The 16,896-nt window shown below is 40.7% G+C and overlaps 1 protein-coding gene across 4 annotated transcripts in view; it reads right to left on the bottom strand.

The window, feature by feature from the left end:
* The window catches only part of LOC134546319 (high affinity copper uptake protein 1-like), a 120,200-nt gene that overhangs the window by 60,740 nt on the left and 42,564 nt on the right, over positions 1 to 16,896 (bottom strand). For 2 of the 4 annotated variants that reach the window (XM_063389062.1, XM_063389059.1), the window contains exon 2: positions 8,664 to 8,778. The exons of the other annotated variants lie outside the window; for them this stretch is intronic. The gene's annotated coding sequence lies outside the window, so the exon portion shown is untranslated. The remainder of the gene's footprint in view (positions 1 to 8,663; positions 8,779 to 16,896) is intronic. 4 annotated transcript variants of the gene reach the window in all.

Raw genomic sequence — 16,896 nt, 5'->3', positions numbered from 1 at the left:
GAAATGAAGAATGGCCAGGAAGAAATGAAGAATGAAAAGAAGACCGAAATGAAGATAAACCTGGAAGAGAACAGCCAAGAGAAGAACAGCCAAGAGGAGACCAGCCAAGAGAAGACCAGCGAAGAGAAGACCAGCCAAGAGAAGACCAGCGAAGAGGAGACCAGCCAAGAGAAGACCAGCGAAGAGGAGACCAGCCAAGAGGAGACCAGCCAAGAGGAGATCAGTGAAGAGGAGACCAGCCAAGAGAAGACCAGCGAAGAGGAGACCAGCCAAGAGGAGACCAGCCAAGAGGAGATCAGTGAAGAGAAGACCAGCCAAGAGAAGACCAGCGAAGAGAAGACCAGCCAAGAGAAGACCAGCCAAGAGGAGACCAGCCAAGAGGAGACCAGCCAAGAGGAGACCAGCCAAGAGGAGACCAGCCAAGAGGAGACCAGCCAAGAGGAGACCAGCCAAGAGGAGACCAGCGAAGAGAAGACCAGCGACGAGAAGACCAGCGAAGAGAAGACCAGTGAAGAGAAGACCAGCGAAGAGAAGACCAGCGAAGAGGAGACCAGCCTAGAGGGGAACAGCGAAGAGGAAATTAGCCAGGACATGAAGATGAAATAAGAGCTGAAGAAAAGAACAGAAGTAGTGAAGATGAGTTACAAAGTAAGGAACATTGAAAAAGAAGAAATGAAGATAAACGAAAGAGAGAGAGGAAAATGCCAAGAAAAGCTGAAGAAAAGCCGAGAAGAGAGTCAAGAAGAGATAGAGAAGTGCAAAGAAGAAACGAAGAAAGACCAAGAAGAGATTCAGGAAGACCAAGAAAAGGTGAAGAAAGACCAAGAACAGGGGAAGAAAGACCGAGAAGAGAAAATGAGAACACAAGGAGTCATGAAGAGGGTACAAGGAGAAACTAAGTGCAGTCCAGGTGAGACACAGAAGAACCAAGAGGGCACGAGTAACCAAGAAGAGACGAAGAAGAGCCGGGAAGAAATGCTGTGCGAACAAGTAGCTGCGAGAGAAGAAATTGAGAGAAAAAGGGAAGAAACAAGGAAACTGTTGGAAGGCAATAAGCAATGCACTCAAGAGTATCGGGTCCGTCCAAGGCATCGGTCAGCCCGTCTCGGGCAGCTGGCTGAACGACATGGGGCATCTGCGACGCAGAAGTGTCGTCGGGTGACAAGAGAAGCTACATATAATGAGAGAGAGGGTTATCTGGTGAGACTGTACAGCCCGCGATGGAGGAAAGGCAGGAGGCCTAAACTTCGAGTAGCATGGGGACCTCCAGGAGGAGATGCATTACCTGTTCGGGACGAACAGGTTTAAGGAGGGGGCAATGTTACGATCGCGCTTGGCTGCAGTGCTTGGCATCGCCGCGCTCGTTCGGCCATTCTGCGCCCCCTTCCACCCGCATCCTCTCCCTGGTATCTCGTGTCATACTATCTCGCGACATCCTGACCGTCGCAGCGCGCACCTGCCTCATATCGAGTTACTTAAAAGAGGCCGCACTGCGGCATAAAAGGACTCAGACATGTTTATCGGCGCGTTTTGTGGGAACCCGATGCTTGTTGCGTTTATCGGCGTTCTTTGAGCAGCCGCCGCGTCCTTCGAGGACTCACGATGCGTTTCTGGGCATTTCGATGGCGAATGTCGCGCGATATCTCGGAGACATTCCCGATTGTTCTGGACGGGAACCCAAGGGCTATATAAGGAGGTTGGGCCGACCTTCGAGTCAGTCTGAGTCGGAGACTGAGTGAGTTCTCCCGCGGCGGAGATCCGGGCGATAGTGCCGCGGGTGCGGCAGAGTGGCGAAGTCCTTGGACGAAAGTTCCAGGGCAGGGAGTGAGTGAGTTGTGGAGTCGGGAGTTTTCCCGCGGCGGAGTTTCTGGGCGATAGAGTCGCGGGCGCGGCGGAGCCCCGAACGAAGTTGCGAGCGAGGAGTCGAGTGGGATCTCGGTGAAAAGGAAGTGAGTCTCGGCGGCGGCGGAGTGTGGCGGCGGAATCCTGCGGCGGAGACCCACGAGGGGTGCTGCGGCGAGAGTTGCGCCAGAGGTGCGGCCCAGCGAGGTGTGTGTAACGAGTGACTGGGGAATAGACATTTCTTTAAGTGTAGTTAATTATTTGCCATCTTAGAAGATTAATTGTAAGTGACAAGTAGTGGTAATAAATAAAACTGTGTGTGAAATAAAATCTATTAATTGGGCTATCCTTTACGAACCCGCAGGTAAATCGTAACAGTATGTTTTTTTTTAAATATTTTTATTAAAATTTTAATAAATTATTTTTTTATAAATTTTAAAAATTTTTTCTTTAAATCAAGATGGCGGCCGTACCGAAAATTGCAAAGGTTACGACATACTCCTAGATGATGTCAGCGGCTTAGAGCGGCTAGCACTTAGGACTTTTAAGACGCTTTTAGGATTAAGTGTTCTTTGTAAGGCAAAAGACTTTTGAGGTTTTTTGAAATCCTTGATTTTGAATTTTTGTGGAAGAAAACGAGAAATTTTTCCTCAAAACGGGAATATTTGAGTCATTTTGAGTCATTTTGGAGGAATTTTGAGGTATTTATGAGTCCAAGATGGCCGTCGTGACGTCAGAGGTCGGTCGGTCATTGACCCCACCACCACCACCACGCGCCTGGCGCCTGGCGCCGGACCTGCCAACCTATACTACTACGAAGAAATGGCTCAATATATGGCCGCTGAATATGAATAATTATCTTTGAAGCAGTAATACATAGTGTAAGGATCTGCCGTTCAAAGTGTCACATTTTATTTAAAATTTTCAAGTTTTGGAAAAAAAGCACTTGAAGGTCATCAGATAGCGTAAAATGCGTAGGTATTAAAGTTGAGAACTTTTCTGGGAGAGAAACGTCGGACCGGCCGCTTTTCTGTGGACGAGGGTGGGGGGGGGGGGGGGAGCATTCCGCTTCCCTCAGACCCACAAAAACAGACATATAAGAAACTTATTCTCGTTATAGGTCCATTCGATCCCCCCCCCCCCCCCCAATTCCCACAAATCCGGGCTAAGCACAGGCCGGCATGCAGGCTCTGCGACTAGCAGGCCCGGGGTTCCTGGTTGGACGGGTCCAGTACCAGTAGTCACCTCCAGCGGTCACGGCCAGCGAGGATCACCGGCGGAACAACTAACGCTCTCCCAGTTTGTTCTTACAAAACGTTATTTCAGTCATCGTACACTCCCGTCCTTTCTTCGACAGGTCTTTAATCCTGCACGTTCGAGACGACGGCCATGCAGGACTGATTTCACCCAGAATAACAAAAGTGAGAATGTGAAATGTAACCTGCTAGAAATCAGGAAACACTGACAGTAGTGACATGGTAGCGTAGTAATGCGACCAGGCTGCCGAGGTCAAGAGTGTTTACACCCGAAAAAAAAAATGAACGTGAGCGGCTCCATTTATGCCGGATTACAGAATTTTCCGAACCATAGAATCCCGTATTAATAATTTTTTACTGTACTACAATTTACATTCATAATTTTATAGATGAATATTGTAACGTATTAAAATATAACGCAGATTCACGTATAGCAACAGACTAGAAAATCAAGTATAAAGAATTGTGTTTTTAGAGTTATGATAAAATTCGGCTGTCAAACTCTGAATGCTCGCTGAGGCAGCCGCCAAAAGGTAAATCCTATCTTGACCAGAGTGAGGAAGCCCCTACACCTGCCCAGGTCCCAGACCCTTGGTATCAAGTTCGCAGCTGGAGAAAGGCGCCCAATGTCAGAGTGTAAGCAGCTTGTTGTCTAGCTGGTGGTCTGCACCATGACTGCGAGAAAGCCGAAACGTTGGGCGAAGTGTAGTGTTCGCATTGTGGAAACAGAGTCCAAGAACTGTATTTTATGGAAGTAGCCAAGTTTAACGACGGGAATTCTAATTCATAGTTATTAGTCATCATCGGGCGTGGTGAAGCAAAATTCCGCAATGTTTGCGGAGTTGCAATATGGCGATGGTGACGCAGGGAGAGGAATGGGGCAAAATGGGGGGGGGGGGAGGGGGTTAAAAACCCCGGGGTCCATGCTCTAGAGGAAATCCGGTTGAGTACGGAAACAAACAGATGTAAAAGGAAACCTCACATTTACAATTATGGCCACGTTAACGTTTAGAAGTTTTTTGTTTTTCTTAAATTGTGGATATTGAAAAGTTACACATAAAATAACAAGGGGGCCCGACCAAATCATTCGCCCCCGGGTCTTTAGTTTTCTCGACGGCCCTGGGTGAAGTATATGGGAACTTGAACCACGTCACAGTAAGCTCTCTGCAGACAGTTCTCGGTGTCCGTGAGGCGAGAGGTCCAGGCTTACATAACCTCGCTGGAAGGAGAGAGCGGGGCGAGTGGTCGTGAGAAAGGCGGGATCGCGGGTAAACGTACACGAGCGACTCGAAGGTCGCAAATGCGCGGCCCAGACACACACCTGAGGCGCTCCAGCATAGACGTGCCAGTCCCCCCCCCCCCCCCCGCCTCGAGCAACACGGACCAGGACTACAATCACATTCCTGGGCCACATGTGCAACCAAATGTTCATGGGGTCTGATCACCTCCCGTCCAGGATTTAACAGTATCAGAACAGCAAGGTTACAGAGATTATTTTGGCAAGATTATTGTAATACGTAGTAAGCTCCCACAATGTATGTACATACGTTCTTCAAGATTTATGCAATGAGGAATTATGATTTAATAAAAATTTTTGGACACACAATCATTGCAGTCTTGCAATGTTTGTCACGGAAAAAAATTCAAGAATGTAAAAGAGAAATAAAAATGAAAACACTAATCTGCAGAGAACAAGCCTGATATCAAACAAAATATTCGACAGCACAGACATTACACAGTAGGCTAACAGTGATGAGACATTATCAACAAGAACAGTAAATGAAGACAGGCAACAGATCTGGACAACACAGCAAACACACCAACATAACGATGAAAATAAACAAAGGTAATATGAACAAAACTACGATAACAGCACAGACGGACATAGTAGGCTTCCTATGACAAAACATTTGCGACTTTCGAGGACTGGCACCTGTTCCCATCAAGCACAAAGACTGATCCAGATTTGTTGTCTGTCTGCATTTTCGATTCTTGCTGAAACCGTCTCGTCGTTGTTAGCCCCTTGTGTTCGCTTGTGCTGTAATTTTTTCGTGACAATTTATTCCACGGAATTCTTGTGCTGTATGATGTTTAAAGTTTAACTGTGTTTGTTATACATAATACCCGTTTAGTTTCATCGATGGGTCCATCGGTTCGCTGTGTTATTATACTCCACATGAAACGTTTGGACAGTTGTCGTGATATTTATAAATCCTTAGGTCTTCTTGCAGTGCCCTGTATTTATATTTACAAAGTATTATTGTTTATTCATAAAAACAAATTTATTTATTTAAAAAATACTAATATTCATGAGCATTTCACATGAATTAATGCAGATTTTCATCTGCAAAGGGTTAATAAGAAAAAAACTTTAAAGTCAGTTGGAAATGTTGGTATTAGATTATTCAATAAATTACCATCAGTTTTAAAAAATATGGACCAATATAATTTATTTAAAAAGGAATTATTTTTTTACTTATCACATAAGGCTTTTTATAAGATAGATGATTATGAACAGGAGGTAGCATCGTATTTTTTTTTATGTATGACTTTTCTTTTATATATAATTTCTTTTATATATAATATATAATAGGTGCTTATTCATGGAAGAGCAGCTGTTGTATTATATTATTTTAATTTTGTAATGATTTTAATACTGTTCTTGTACCTGTTTGTGTGTTTGTATTTATATTTATGTTTATTTGTATTTTTTTTGACATATTATATACTATTGTATGGTCTATTGAATGAAATAATAAATCAAATCAAATCAAATCTGTGTTATCCAGGGTCGTTGTCTGCCTGCATTTACTGTTCTGTGTATTATAACTTAAGAACCCTCACGCCCTAAGCCGAAAACATGTTAGTTGTGTTTAACCAACTAAGGTTTGGAAGCCGTCAATATAATGCTCACTAGGATAGGAGCTGCCGGTGGGAGCAGATTCCTGTTTCTGACAATGGTACACTGCCAGACACAGTTCATTAAATTTTTAGTTCAAATCAAATAAACAAGAAATTTAAAAAACTTAAAACAATTTTTTTTATGTTTGTACAAGGAACTGCCTTGTTTCCACAGGTGCTATTTCGGTTACATTAAATGCTAGGCATTCCTTAAAACATTTTTTTGTGAAGCAATAAAAAATATTTCCACAATGTTTTGCTACACCAGGAAGAAACAAAACTCAATTTACAATAATATAATTTATATCTACATTATAATTACAACAAGGGTGTGTGTTGAATTCCTTGCCTACTATTTGCTTTCAAATTATTTTCTTTTTTGGAGGGAATGATAGATTTTTTGTTTTAGGTTTTCTTAGGATTTCGGGGGAGGGGGGTTACGGGAATATTACCTTCATCCCCCCCCCCCCCCTTATTAACATCCGCTCCTGATTTGCAATACCAGTCACTGATGGCTACCCCGATAACTCTTGCTAGAGTGCCTGCAGGCGTGACGAAAGTCATGTACATCCCCGACCACGACTCATTTCAAATTTAGGTGTGTGTGTGTGTATACATGCACACACACACGATGACGAATTAATTCCAAATTGGTTATGATCGTAAATATATTTATTTTTGTTTATATAATTAGGTACTGGCTCAATGGTGTAGAAGGGGAGAGGTTCCGGATGCGGGAGTCGAAGTTGTCCTACACACGCACTCGCTATAATGACACGGAAGTGGAGACGGATCACGGAAGCAGAGACGGATCTCCTTAAACGGAGTATCCACAAAGACATGCATGCGTACATGAACCCGTATGGATTAGCTCGGCAACACCTAGCTTTTCCTTTTTTATTACTCATTGTTCCCAAAAGAACGCGAGTATTTGGCCGCGGTGGTTTCCATGTTTGTTTACGATGTGAATACGTTAAAATTTGTTTCAATTACATAAATATTTAGCGTTCTATAAATACTCTGTGGTTTAATTTGTATTGTATATCAACCAAAATCCAGATCGTTAATGTTCTCCGATCTCAGTTAAATTAATTTTTCGTAACAGTGGAAGTAAATCTGAGTGGTTGCCATTTGGTACATTTCCGTGCACCGTGGAAGCGGCAGACGGATAGTGAGACGTAAATATCTTACGGTTCCATGATCCATTTACGTTTTTTTATCGTTTCTGCGTCATTTTGTAACGAGCCTAATACGCAGGATAGCGTCAGGTTGGCGGACCCTTTAGTAAGTGTATGTACACTGTTGAGCAGTTAGCTTAATAAATAACCTATTATAACACTGTTCTAAATATAAGAAAAAATATATAACTCATTTTATTGCTGGCTTTATGTAAAAACGGTCTACGCATAATGATAAGTAGTAACAATTTACAACAAATTCATTTGCGTAACTTTTTACCACTATTGGATAACACTTAGTACATTTCTTGTGATTAAAAAAAATTGGAACGAAGCATGCAATGCAATAGAGTTACAGATTCATTTACAGGAACAGCACATAGCAATGGTAATAAGACGAAACTGAAATAAGCAACATGGCGTGTGAGAACGAACCCTAGCTGGCCGCGATAGAACATTCACATCAGCACAAGCATGTGCGACGTGGCACAAAAGCATTATTTAGCATGGCGTGGCAGTCGGGTGTTGTTAGTGTCATCAGCCGCCAATTTTATTTTTACTATAATGGAACTGACAAACTACCGTCTCAAAATATTAAGTTAGAAACTAACGCAAAAAAAACATTGAATTGGAACAGATGGGACCTTGTCCCAGCCTATCCATTGTTTTCGATTGACAATCTTTCTTCCGTTATCTGAAGTTATTTGTCGGACAATTTATATCTTAAATTTACAGTACGGTGATTCCAGCCAATAGATAAGGCTTATCTACTCGATCCAGACAAACAATGGGATATGGTTTTGCCTTTATTTTTGTTATATTTTAATTTGTTTTGTTGTAGTTTAAGACTGCAGCGTTGTCGTTACATACTTTTTTTTATCGTACAGTACATAGTTTTAATAGGTGGATTCGCATACTTCGTATATACCCATTAAGCTAGACTCAATGATCCGTTGCGTGCGTGCGTCCGTCCATCCGTCAGCAAGGCGAGCGACTCACAATGATACGCACGTCCCTCATCATATATTTCAACTTGGATGCTGCCAACTAACTAGAAGGCTTAAATAGTTTAGAAAATTATCTTGAAATGTTTACTAATTTGACGATCATCAACGCTAAGCTCTTATATATTATCAAACTATTTTTTTTCTTTCAAATATTTGATATCAAAAAACTTAAAACGTGTTCAAACGCAAGTTAAAAACATAATGTGGAAACATCTGAACAAATAAACACACTAAAAAACCTTTTAAGATAAATGCAATGCCTTTCAGACTTATTCGAGGTTAAAATTTTATCCATCCGTCCGTCGAAAGTTAAAGCTTGGTAACGTGATTGACGTAAGGACGGCTGACGGACGAATGCGCCGTATCATTTTAAATCCATATTAAAGTTATAAAGCAAGCTTATACAGTCAGTTAAGGCTCCGTCTCATACGTTAAAGACCCTTGTGCAATAATTTTAACCACCGTTTACAACAACTTACGTCAAGTGCTGAACGGAAGTAAACGTGAAGCCAGGTGGCGAGGTGGCGAGGCACTGGGGGCTAGACTGGCGTTTCAAATACCGGCCATCGTGATTTCCGTGTTCTCTGCGGTTCCCTGAAATCACGCCAATCACGACCGATGTCTTTCCCAACGTCCTTCAGTCACGTGCCATTGTGTATTATAGCGCGACAAAAAACAAAAGAGCGTTCTCGGACCTCGTGCGCATCCCCCGCGGCGAGCCGGGAGCATTGGGAAACCGACCGTTGCGCTAGAGTCACAAGCAGACAACATAAGCAAGCCATGCACACGACCTGTGCGAAATCTGTTCACAATAACTGAAATCTTACTGTTAATTTTAGCCAATGAAATTTTGCGATACATCCAACATCTGTTGGTAGTGTTAGTAAATTACTATTATTAACTACCAAATGATTACCTCGTGACACCTAACCAATTGTTTGTGAGCACAGTTATGGAACATACATATTAATTTGGATTTTGTAAACCACGAAACATCTTAATTTTTTTTAATTTTCTTTTTTACATTTATCACTGGTGACATTTTCTAAGTAATTGCAATAATTTTATAAGCTATCAGAGAAAAGCATTTAGAAAGTACTAGCTGCCCGACCCGGCTTCGCACGGCTATACTAATGGGAAAAAATGAAGCCACATCTCCCATTTACAGTAATGGTAAGTAATAAAAAAATTCAGTGAAAATTTATTACAATGCTGTATAATGTACCGGACGGAAAATGAATTTCACCGATGGTTTCCCGACTCGTGCACGCAACGTACAACTGATGTACCCGTACTTCGCTACGGAAGTCTACAGGCAGATCACTCTTACGCCGCTCATGCCCCTCCTTGTGGGTACGCCACTGCCGCGCGATGTCCGTTGCCATGGAGACGCAGAAGGCATGAACAATGCAAAATCCTGTTCTCATGCAGACAAAGTACCCACTGTTGCCTGGTATTAACCACCCATGGGATCTAATTTTCGGAAAATGTCATCCTGCGTAACATAAGGAACATTACTGTGAAGTTTCAAGTCTGTGAAATATATATACTTGAAATAAAGGGCAATAAAAAAACAAATTAAACACAGAGAGAGGAAAAAAATAATAGTTTAGGTTTGCGATTTAAAGTGATAAGTATTTAAATACTAATTGAACTCATATGAGGGTACTGATTGCTTAGTTGTTAAAATCACACGGGTGTTTTTTACTTGTATGGGAAAATTAAGAATGATAAGGCATCTAGTGCGTGGCAACAATGTTAATAGGCAATAGGAAATAAACTTCTAGCGCCTGCGGCATTGTCAACACACATTTCGTACGTGTACTGCATGTTGTATCTAACCTCCTCCAACGCATTTGATTCTAAATTGGACTTTTAGTAAGGATCCCTAATGTTATTGATAATATAATATAGCCTATAGCCTTCCTCGATAAATGTACTATCCAACACTGAAAGAATTTTTCAAATCGGACCAGTGGTTACTGAGATTAGCGCGTTCAAACGAATAAACAAGCAAACAAACTCTTCAGCTTTATAATATTAGTATAGATTTAGGCTTGCAGCAAGGCTTTTAGCATTTTTGTAAAACTTTATTTTACAAAACCTCCAGAGCTCTCTCTTTCTTTTATCACTGCTATGATGGTGGTATCTCCACGTCCACCTATTGAGAAACACTATCTTAATCCAAACGAAAGATTTTTTGATGTGTAACATTTCAGCTCTCGGTGTACGGCATCTGGTAGGAGTAATTTCGTGAATGTAACAGAAATGTGTAACCACAATGTTGCCATCTGTGGCGGATTGTGCATACCAAAGTTCACAAAGGCAAAAGATAACCTTATAGTATTATCTGTTTAATGAATTTTAACAATATGGGCAGTATTTTCATATATATTTACTTGTCGAAAATCAGGTCCAAAGCCAGGGTACCTATAATATTTTATTTTTCAAATCCTTTTTGCATTTATCGAAGCCGTTTAATTTTTCTAGTTTCAAATTTCGGTCTGAAAATTGAATGATTCCATAGTCTACGTAGCTATTCTGGCAGCGAATTCTAGCAGCGGGTGCGTTAACTACGTGCTATTCGTTTCCATAAATTTAGCCGAAAACACGTTTTGCGTTTATTTATCACGGTCGGCATTATTTTAAATAATTCTACGTTACATTTCGTGTCCGAATTTCGTATTAAATTATAAGTGTATTTGTAACATGAGAACACATACTCATCTGTTAACTATAAAGTGGACTTAATAAAAACAACCCCTTCTTGCTGCAAGCTCTTACATCAAAGCAAAAACATAGCAAGGAGCAAGGCCGTGACAGAAAAACCATCACCCATATACCATGTGAATGAGCTGTAAACAATCAGACGGACATGAAAAACATATCCAAGCTTCGTCAACTGGACCTCCCTTTCCAACAGCAGGTCGTCGGTCTACAGCGCACAGCAGGGGCCCGCGGTTCGCTACCCAACGGGGTCACAGCTACATCCCCAGCAATGGTGAGCGTTGCCGCGAGCCTGAGGGAGGGGGGGGGGGGGGGTTCTCGGGGTGCTCCCGTTCCCCACCCATTCATTCCGTTATTTTAAATTTTGGGAAAGCTGTTAAAATTTAAAAAGAAAGATTGTTTTAAAAATTAGTATTATAAATCATTTTAGTTTGTTGTGGTCGTAAAAAAATTAAAATAGATTTGTATTCTTATCATAAATTGTTTTGGTAAAGCTTTAAAAAATGTAATTTTATTTTTGTTTTAAAAGTGTTTTATATGTAATTATGTGTTTTTATGTTATTGTATATTTTATGCGTTTGAATTTTGTGTCATTCTGTTATGTCCTTCAGATGTTAGATGGCACATAAAACAAAACAAAAAAAAATCAACTGATATATAAATGATGGATTGTTAATGTAATCCTAGTGATTTAGTCAGTACGATAGCTATATAACGGGGCTTAGCATTGAGAAAAATGCAGCTGTTGCGCAGTGGAGAACAAAAGACGGATGTGTTGCATAAATGTTCAGACGCGTTCGCAGCTACTGTAGTCGGCGCTGATCGGCGTGAACAAAACATCGAGCTAAGAAGTTAGGCAGTAGTTAACGGCAAGGATGCCGAGTCATTTTGCATTCGTTTTGGAATACGCCCAACCATACGTGTTTATCAAATGGTGGTTACAACTTTGGTATAGTGATTTCAAGAAATAAATGGATGAGAATCGTAAAATTGCCATGTTTGGCTTATGATTGCCAAACAGGTTATCTAAAAACATATTGGAATTTTATTTGAAACAGAGGTTCAAATTATATCGTGTATTTTTGCGTAATACCACAATATGCTCATGTGCTGTTACTAACTTGTTTGTTGTACTGATTATTGATTATGTTGCTGGCTATTCTAGGAAATGAAAATTATATATATATATATATATATATATATATATATATTCTACTAATACCCCTTTGATGATCCAGTAAAAGGGCGTTTCACAAATACGACTGGCGTCTTAAAGAAACTCTAATCTGGGGAAGTCATCAAGACTACACGGAAAAATGGTAGAATATAAATCATTAAAAATGATTAAAATATATAGAACAGTACTTAAAATATCTATGTTTAAAACCTTCTTGCCGTGAACTAAATCAAAAATGGGAAAGGATATAAAAATATATTAATCGCAACGCTATTTCTTAAGGTAGGCGGGCGCTCGGTGAATATCGGAAGGAAATACGATAAATTATCAGTCAAGTGATAGGATTACATATAATACAAAACAAGCACTGAAAGTACTAGCATGTAAACAACCCTCATCCTTTATAAAATGAATTAAAACAGTTTACACAGAGTATAGAAAGAGCGAAGGCATCTCAATATTGTGTCGGAGAGTGGCGAGTGGCTACCTGACAACCTAATTCAATCACTAATCTCGCCTTATTCACAAATAACAGCTCTTAATCTCTAAAATTACAGTTTTTTTTAATTTTGGTTTGAATACCGTTTGATAACTCATAAAATAATCAGAGCGTAAATTTTGATATTTTCAATTTTTATCATCTATTACAATAAATAGTTCACTTGTTTTTAAATCACATGTAATTTAAACATGAATGACATAGTATGCAGGTAAAAGCCATTTTTGAATCGGTTTAATAACATTGATGCAGCCTTTTTATGTACTGATAGTGTGTGAAAGTAAAAATGTTTCTAACACAACTAGTTAAACACATATTTCGTTATTTTTTTATTACCAAAAACATGATATAATATTACAGGAAAACATTTAAGTTTTATTCCGTTCATCTAGCAAGATAAACTTGCACATATGCGTCGTTTCCTTCCAATATAAGTAGAACAATAATAATAGAGCATTGTAGCCTGTAATGTTTTGCTCTTTCTCAAGAGGGGGCGATTGTTCTCGTTTTGATCTCAAATGTAAACATGGCTAAATTACATACATGACACGCACCCTAACCTCTTAATTCCATGGAATAGAACACGTTGAGTAGTGCAGTTTCACACGTTGATTACATAGATCAAATATGTGATATAGGCCGATTTTTGTCTACTGCGCATGAGATTTACTTATTATGAGTACTTACTTATTAAATCTAAAAGACGCCGCATTAGTATATCGCATTCGTGCGAAGCCGGGGCGGGTCGTTGGTTGGTTATAAAGTAGTAATCGGAAAACAGATCACATCAAAATTCACCAGCAATGAAATATCGAACACTAACTGCATTTAAACTTGGACAAAAAATGTGAGCGAGTTTTTCAGTACTCGCCAGAGTACCATCTACCTTCATAATACGAAACTTTGATACGAACAGAATTATTTAAAAATAATGCCGAGTGTGATAAATATACGCACATTGTGTTTTCAACTACATTATTTGATGCGAATCACACGTATTTCCCACACCCGACCCTAGAATTCGCTGCCGGAGCAGCTACGTCGACTATTGTATCATTTGCAGAGCGAAAGTTTAAACTATAGTATAAAACGGCTCCGATAAAAGCGAAACAGACTTGAAAAAATACTAAACCCCCAGCTTTGAACCTGATTTTCGAAGAGAAATTTTAATTCAATACTGCCCATCTTTTTAAAATTCTTTAAACAGTTCATACTATAAGGTTTTCCTATGCCTTTGTGAACTTTAGTACGCGCCATCCATCACACATGGCAGCACCGTAATTACACATTTCCGTTCCATTCGCAAAATGACTCCTACCAAATGCCGTACACCGAGAGCTATCCAGATTTCTAACCTCAACTCATACCACTCCGGCCGCTATGACACGGATTTTGACTGTTCGGTTAGAAAATTAGCCGCTCAATGATGGACTCGGAACATTCTACATCCATACTAGCATATCCTCCCCCCACCTCCTGGACCGTTGGTTTACCACACAGCAGTCCTGGCCGCCACAGCCAGAGGTACTATTTCCCTTTACGCAGTTGTAAACTAGATCAGATAACGTTATTGAATAATGTGCAAGGTGGTGAGTGACGAAGTGAGTAGGGGGACCATAAGGATACTGGACCAATGTAAACATAGAAATGTAAACACAGGCCACAGTACCCCCATGGGCGCCGCCATCTTGTCACGTGGGGGCCGCCATTGTTGTTGACATCGGCTACCAGGGCGCGCCACCGTCGCCGCCACTGGACGCCGCCATTGTTGTTGTTGACATTGGTTACCAGGGCGCGCCGGTAGGCCGCCATCTTAGTTCAGCCTTTAGTTACCGGAGCGCGCCACCGTCGCTCCGAAGGCGGGAATTGTATACAAAAAACCTGGGCACTGGGTGGATTCGATCCCGGGGACGCACCAACGTCGTGGTCAGGAGGCAGGCGCCTTGACCACTAGACCAGGGAACCTGATGAAGTATGGGGAATTAAATAACGAACATATGCTTTAAAGAAGCTATGCTTAAAAGAAGCTATGTCTTTAAAATTTCGAAAAGCACCCGCCATGTCTTTAAAAAAGTATGCCTATAGACCCCACCACTCCACAATCGCCGCCATGTTTAAATTTCGAAAAAAGAAATAATAGCTATGCTTAAATTCGAAAAAATAAAATATCGCTATGCCTATAGACCCCCACCACTCCACAACCGCCGCCATATTTAAATTACAAAAAGCAACCCCCACCCCAAGTATGCCAACCGCAATTAAGCTTAACCAATATATCTTTAACAAATACATGCTTAAAGGCCCCGCCATACTAGCTATGCCTAAACAGTTAAATTTCGAAAAAAAAATCGCTCCGAAGGCGGGAATTGTATACAAAAAAACCTGGGCACTGGGTGGATTCGATCCCGGGGACGCACCAACGTCGTGGTCAGGAGGCAGGCGCCTTGACCACTAGACCAGGGAACCTGATGAAGTATGGGGAATTAAATAACGAACATATGCTTTAAAGAAGCTATGCTTAAAAGAAGCTATGTCTTTAAAATTTCGAAAAGCACCCGCCATGTCTTTAAAAAAAAATACTAGCTATGCCTATAGACCCCCACCCCAAGTATGCCTAACCGCCATTATGCCTAACCGCCATATTTTAAAAAAGTATGCCTATAGACCCCACCACTCCACAATCGCCGCCATATTTAAATTTCGAAAAGCAACCCCCACCACTCCACAACCGTCATGTCTTTAAAAAATATGCTTAAAGGCCCCACCATACCAGATATGCCTAAACAGTTAAATATCGAAAAAAAAAAAACCAACCCCATACTAGCTATGTCTAAAGCACCATGTTTTTTTAAATTACAAAAATTATGCTAAAATCAATTACCGCCATATTAGCTATGACTAAAACCCTCCACTCCGAGTATGCTTAATCACCATATTGAAATTTCGAAAATAAATAAAATACCGCCATACTAGCTATGCCTAAACAGTTAACTTTCGAAAACAAGCCGCCATGTTTCAGTATGCTTAAAAACCCCACCCGCCATATTAGCTATGACTAAAACAAACATAACCTCAAAAATCCCGCGCAGAGAGAGCGAGATGTTGCCTGCTGGAGCGTCACTCGTAAACTGCGCAATTATAATCCCCACATCATATTATAAGCATAATAATGTCTTTAAAAACAACAGTGTGTGTGCAACACGCCAAGTAATAAGCATAGTTACTATTACGTCGAGTAAAATAAGCATAGTTAAAATATATAATATTGCGTAAACAATGTGTTAAGAATATTTTAAAACATTGTGTAGTAAATGGCTCTCGGCCAATGTGTTAAGCATTACAAACGCCGTGCTGGAAACCTCGCTCGTGCGACCAGGAATGTGTTTACCTGCTGTGTAACAGTGAAAGTGTTTTCCACAGAGAAACAAGGTCAGGCCATCGCTGCGTATAGGAAAGGAGCAAGCACAAGGAATATACAGAGGTGGAAATAAAATCCCCACGTCATATTATAAGCATAATATAGGCGCCATGTTGTATGCTTAAAACCCCCGCCATACCTATGCCGCCATGATGTAAGCTTAAAACACACACACACCCAAGTATGCCTAAAAGAAACCCCCGCCATAAGAGCTATGCCTAAACCGCCAAAATTAAATTTCCAATAGTCATATTTAAATTTGGAAAATAACCCGCCATGTTTAAATATCGAAAAGCAAATACCGCAACCCCACCACCTAGCGTATGTTTAAAACAAACACCACCATAATAGCTATGACAAAATACCTGAGAGAAACATAACCCCAAAAAAGCGCCATACTAGCTATGTCTACCCCACCCCCACCACCACCAGTATGCTTAAAACAAACACCACCATAATAGCTATGACTAAATACCTGGGAGCAACATAACCTCAAAAAAGGCACCATAACAGCTATGTCTACCACACCCCCACCACCAGTATGCTTAAAACAAACACCACCATACCAGCTATGACTAAAGAAACATAACCTCAAAAATCCCGCGCAGAGAGAGCAAGAAGTTGTCCGCTGGAGCGTCACTCATAAACTGCGCAATTATAACCCCACACACAATAGTATAAGCATAATAATGTCTTTAAAAAAAATGCTTTAAGTAATAAGCATAATTAAATTATATAATATTAGGATAGCATAGTTAGGACCCCTACAGTTAACACGTAGCGTTAAGTAATTAGCTGCGGCACGATTGACATAAGTTACCGAGGTAATAAAAAAAAATAGCAAATAAGCATACATAAAATAAAAACTCACCGGAACGCACCCCACCCACC

This window comes from Bacillus rossius, chromosome 1 (genome assembly GCF_032445375.1).
Source record: "Bacillus rossius redtenbacheri isolate Brsri chromosome 1, Brsri_v3, whole genome shotgun sequence".
Lineage (NCBI taxonomy): Eukaryota > Metazoa > Arthropoda > Insecta > Phasmatodea > Bacillidae > Bacillus > Bacillus rossius.
Note: the sequence above shows the minus strand (reverse complement) of the source record. Positions and strands in the feature narration are given on the sequence as shown.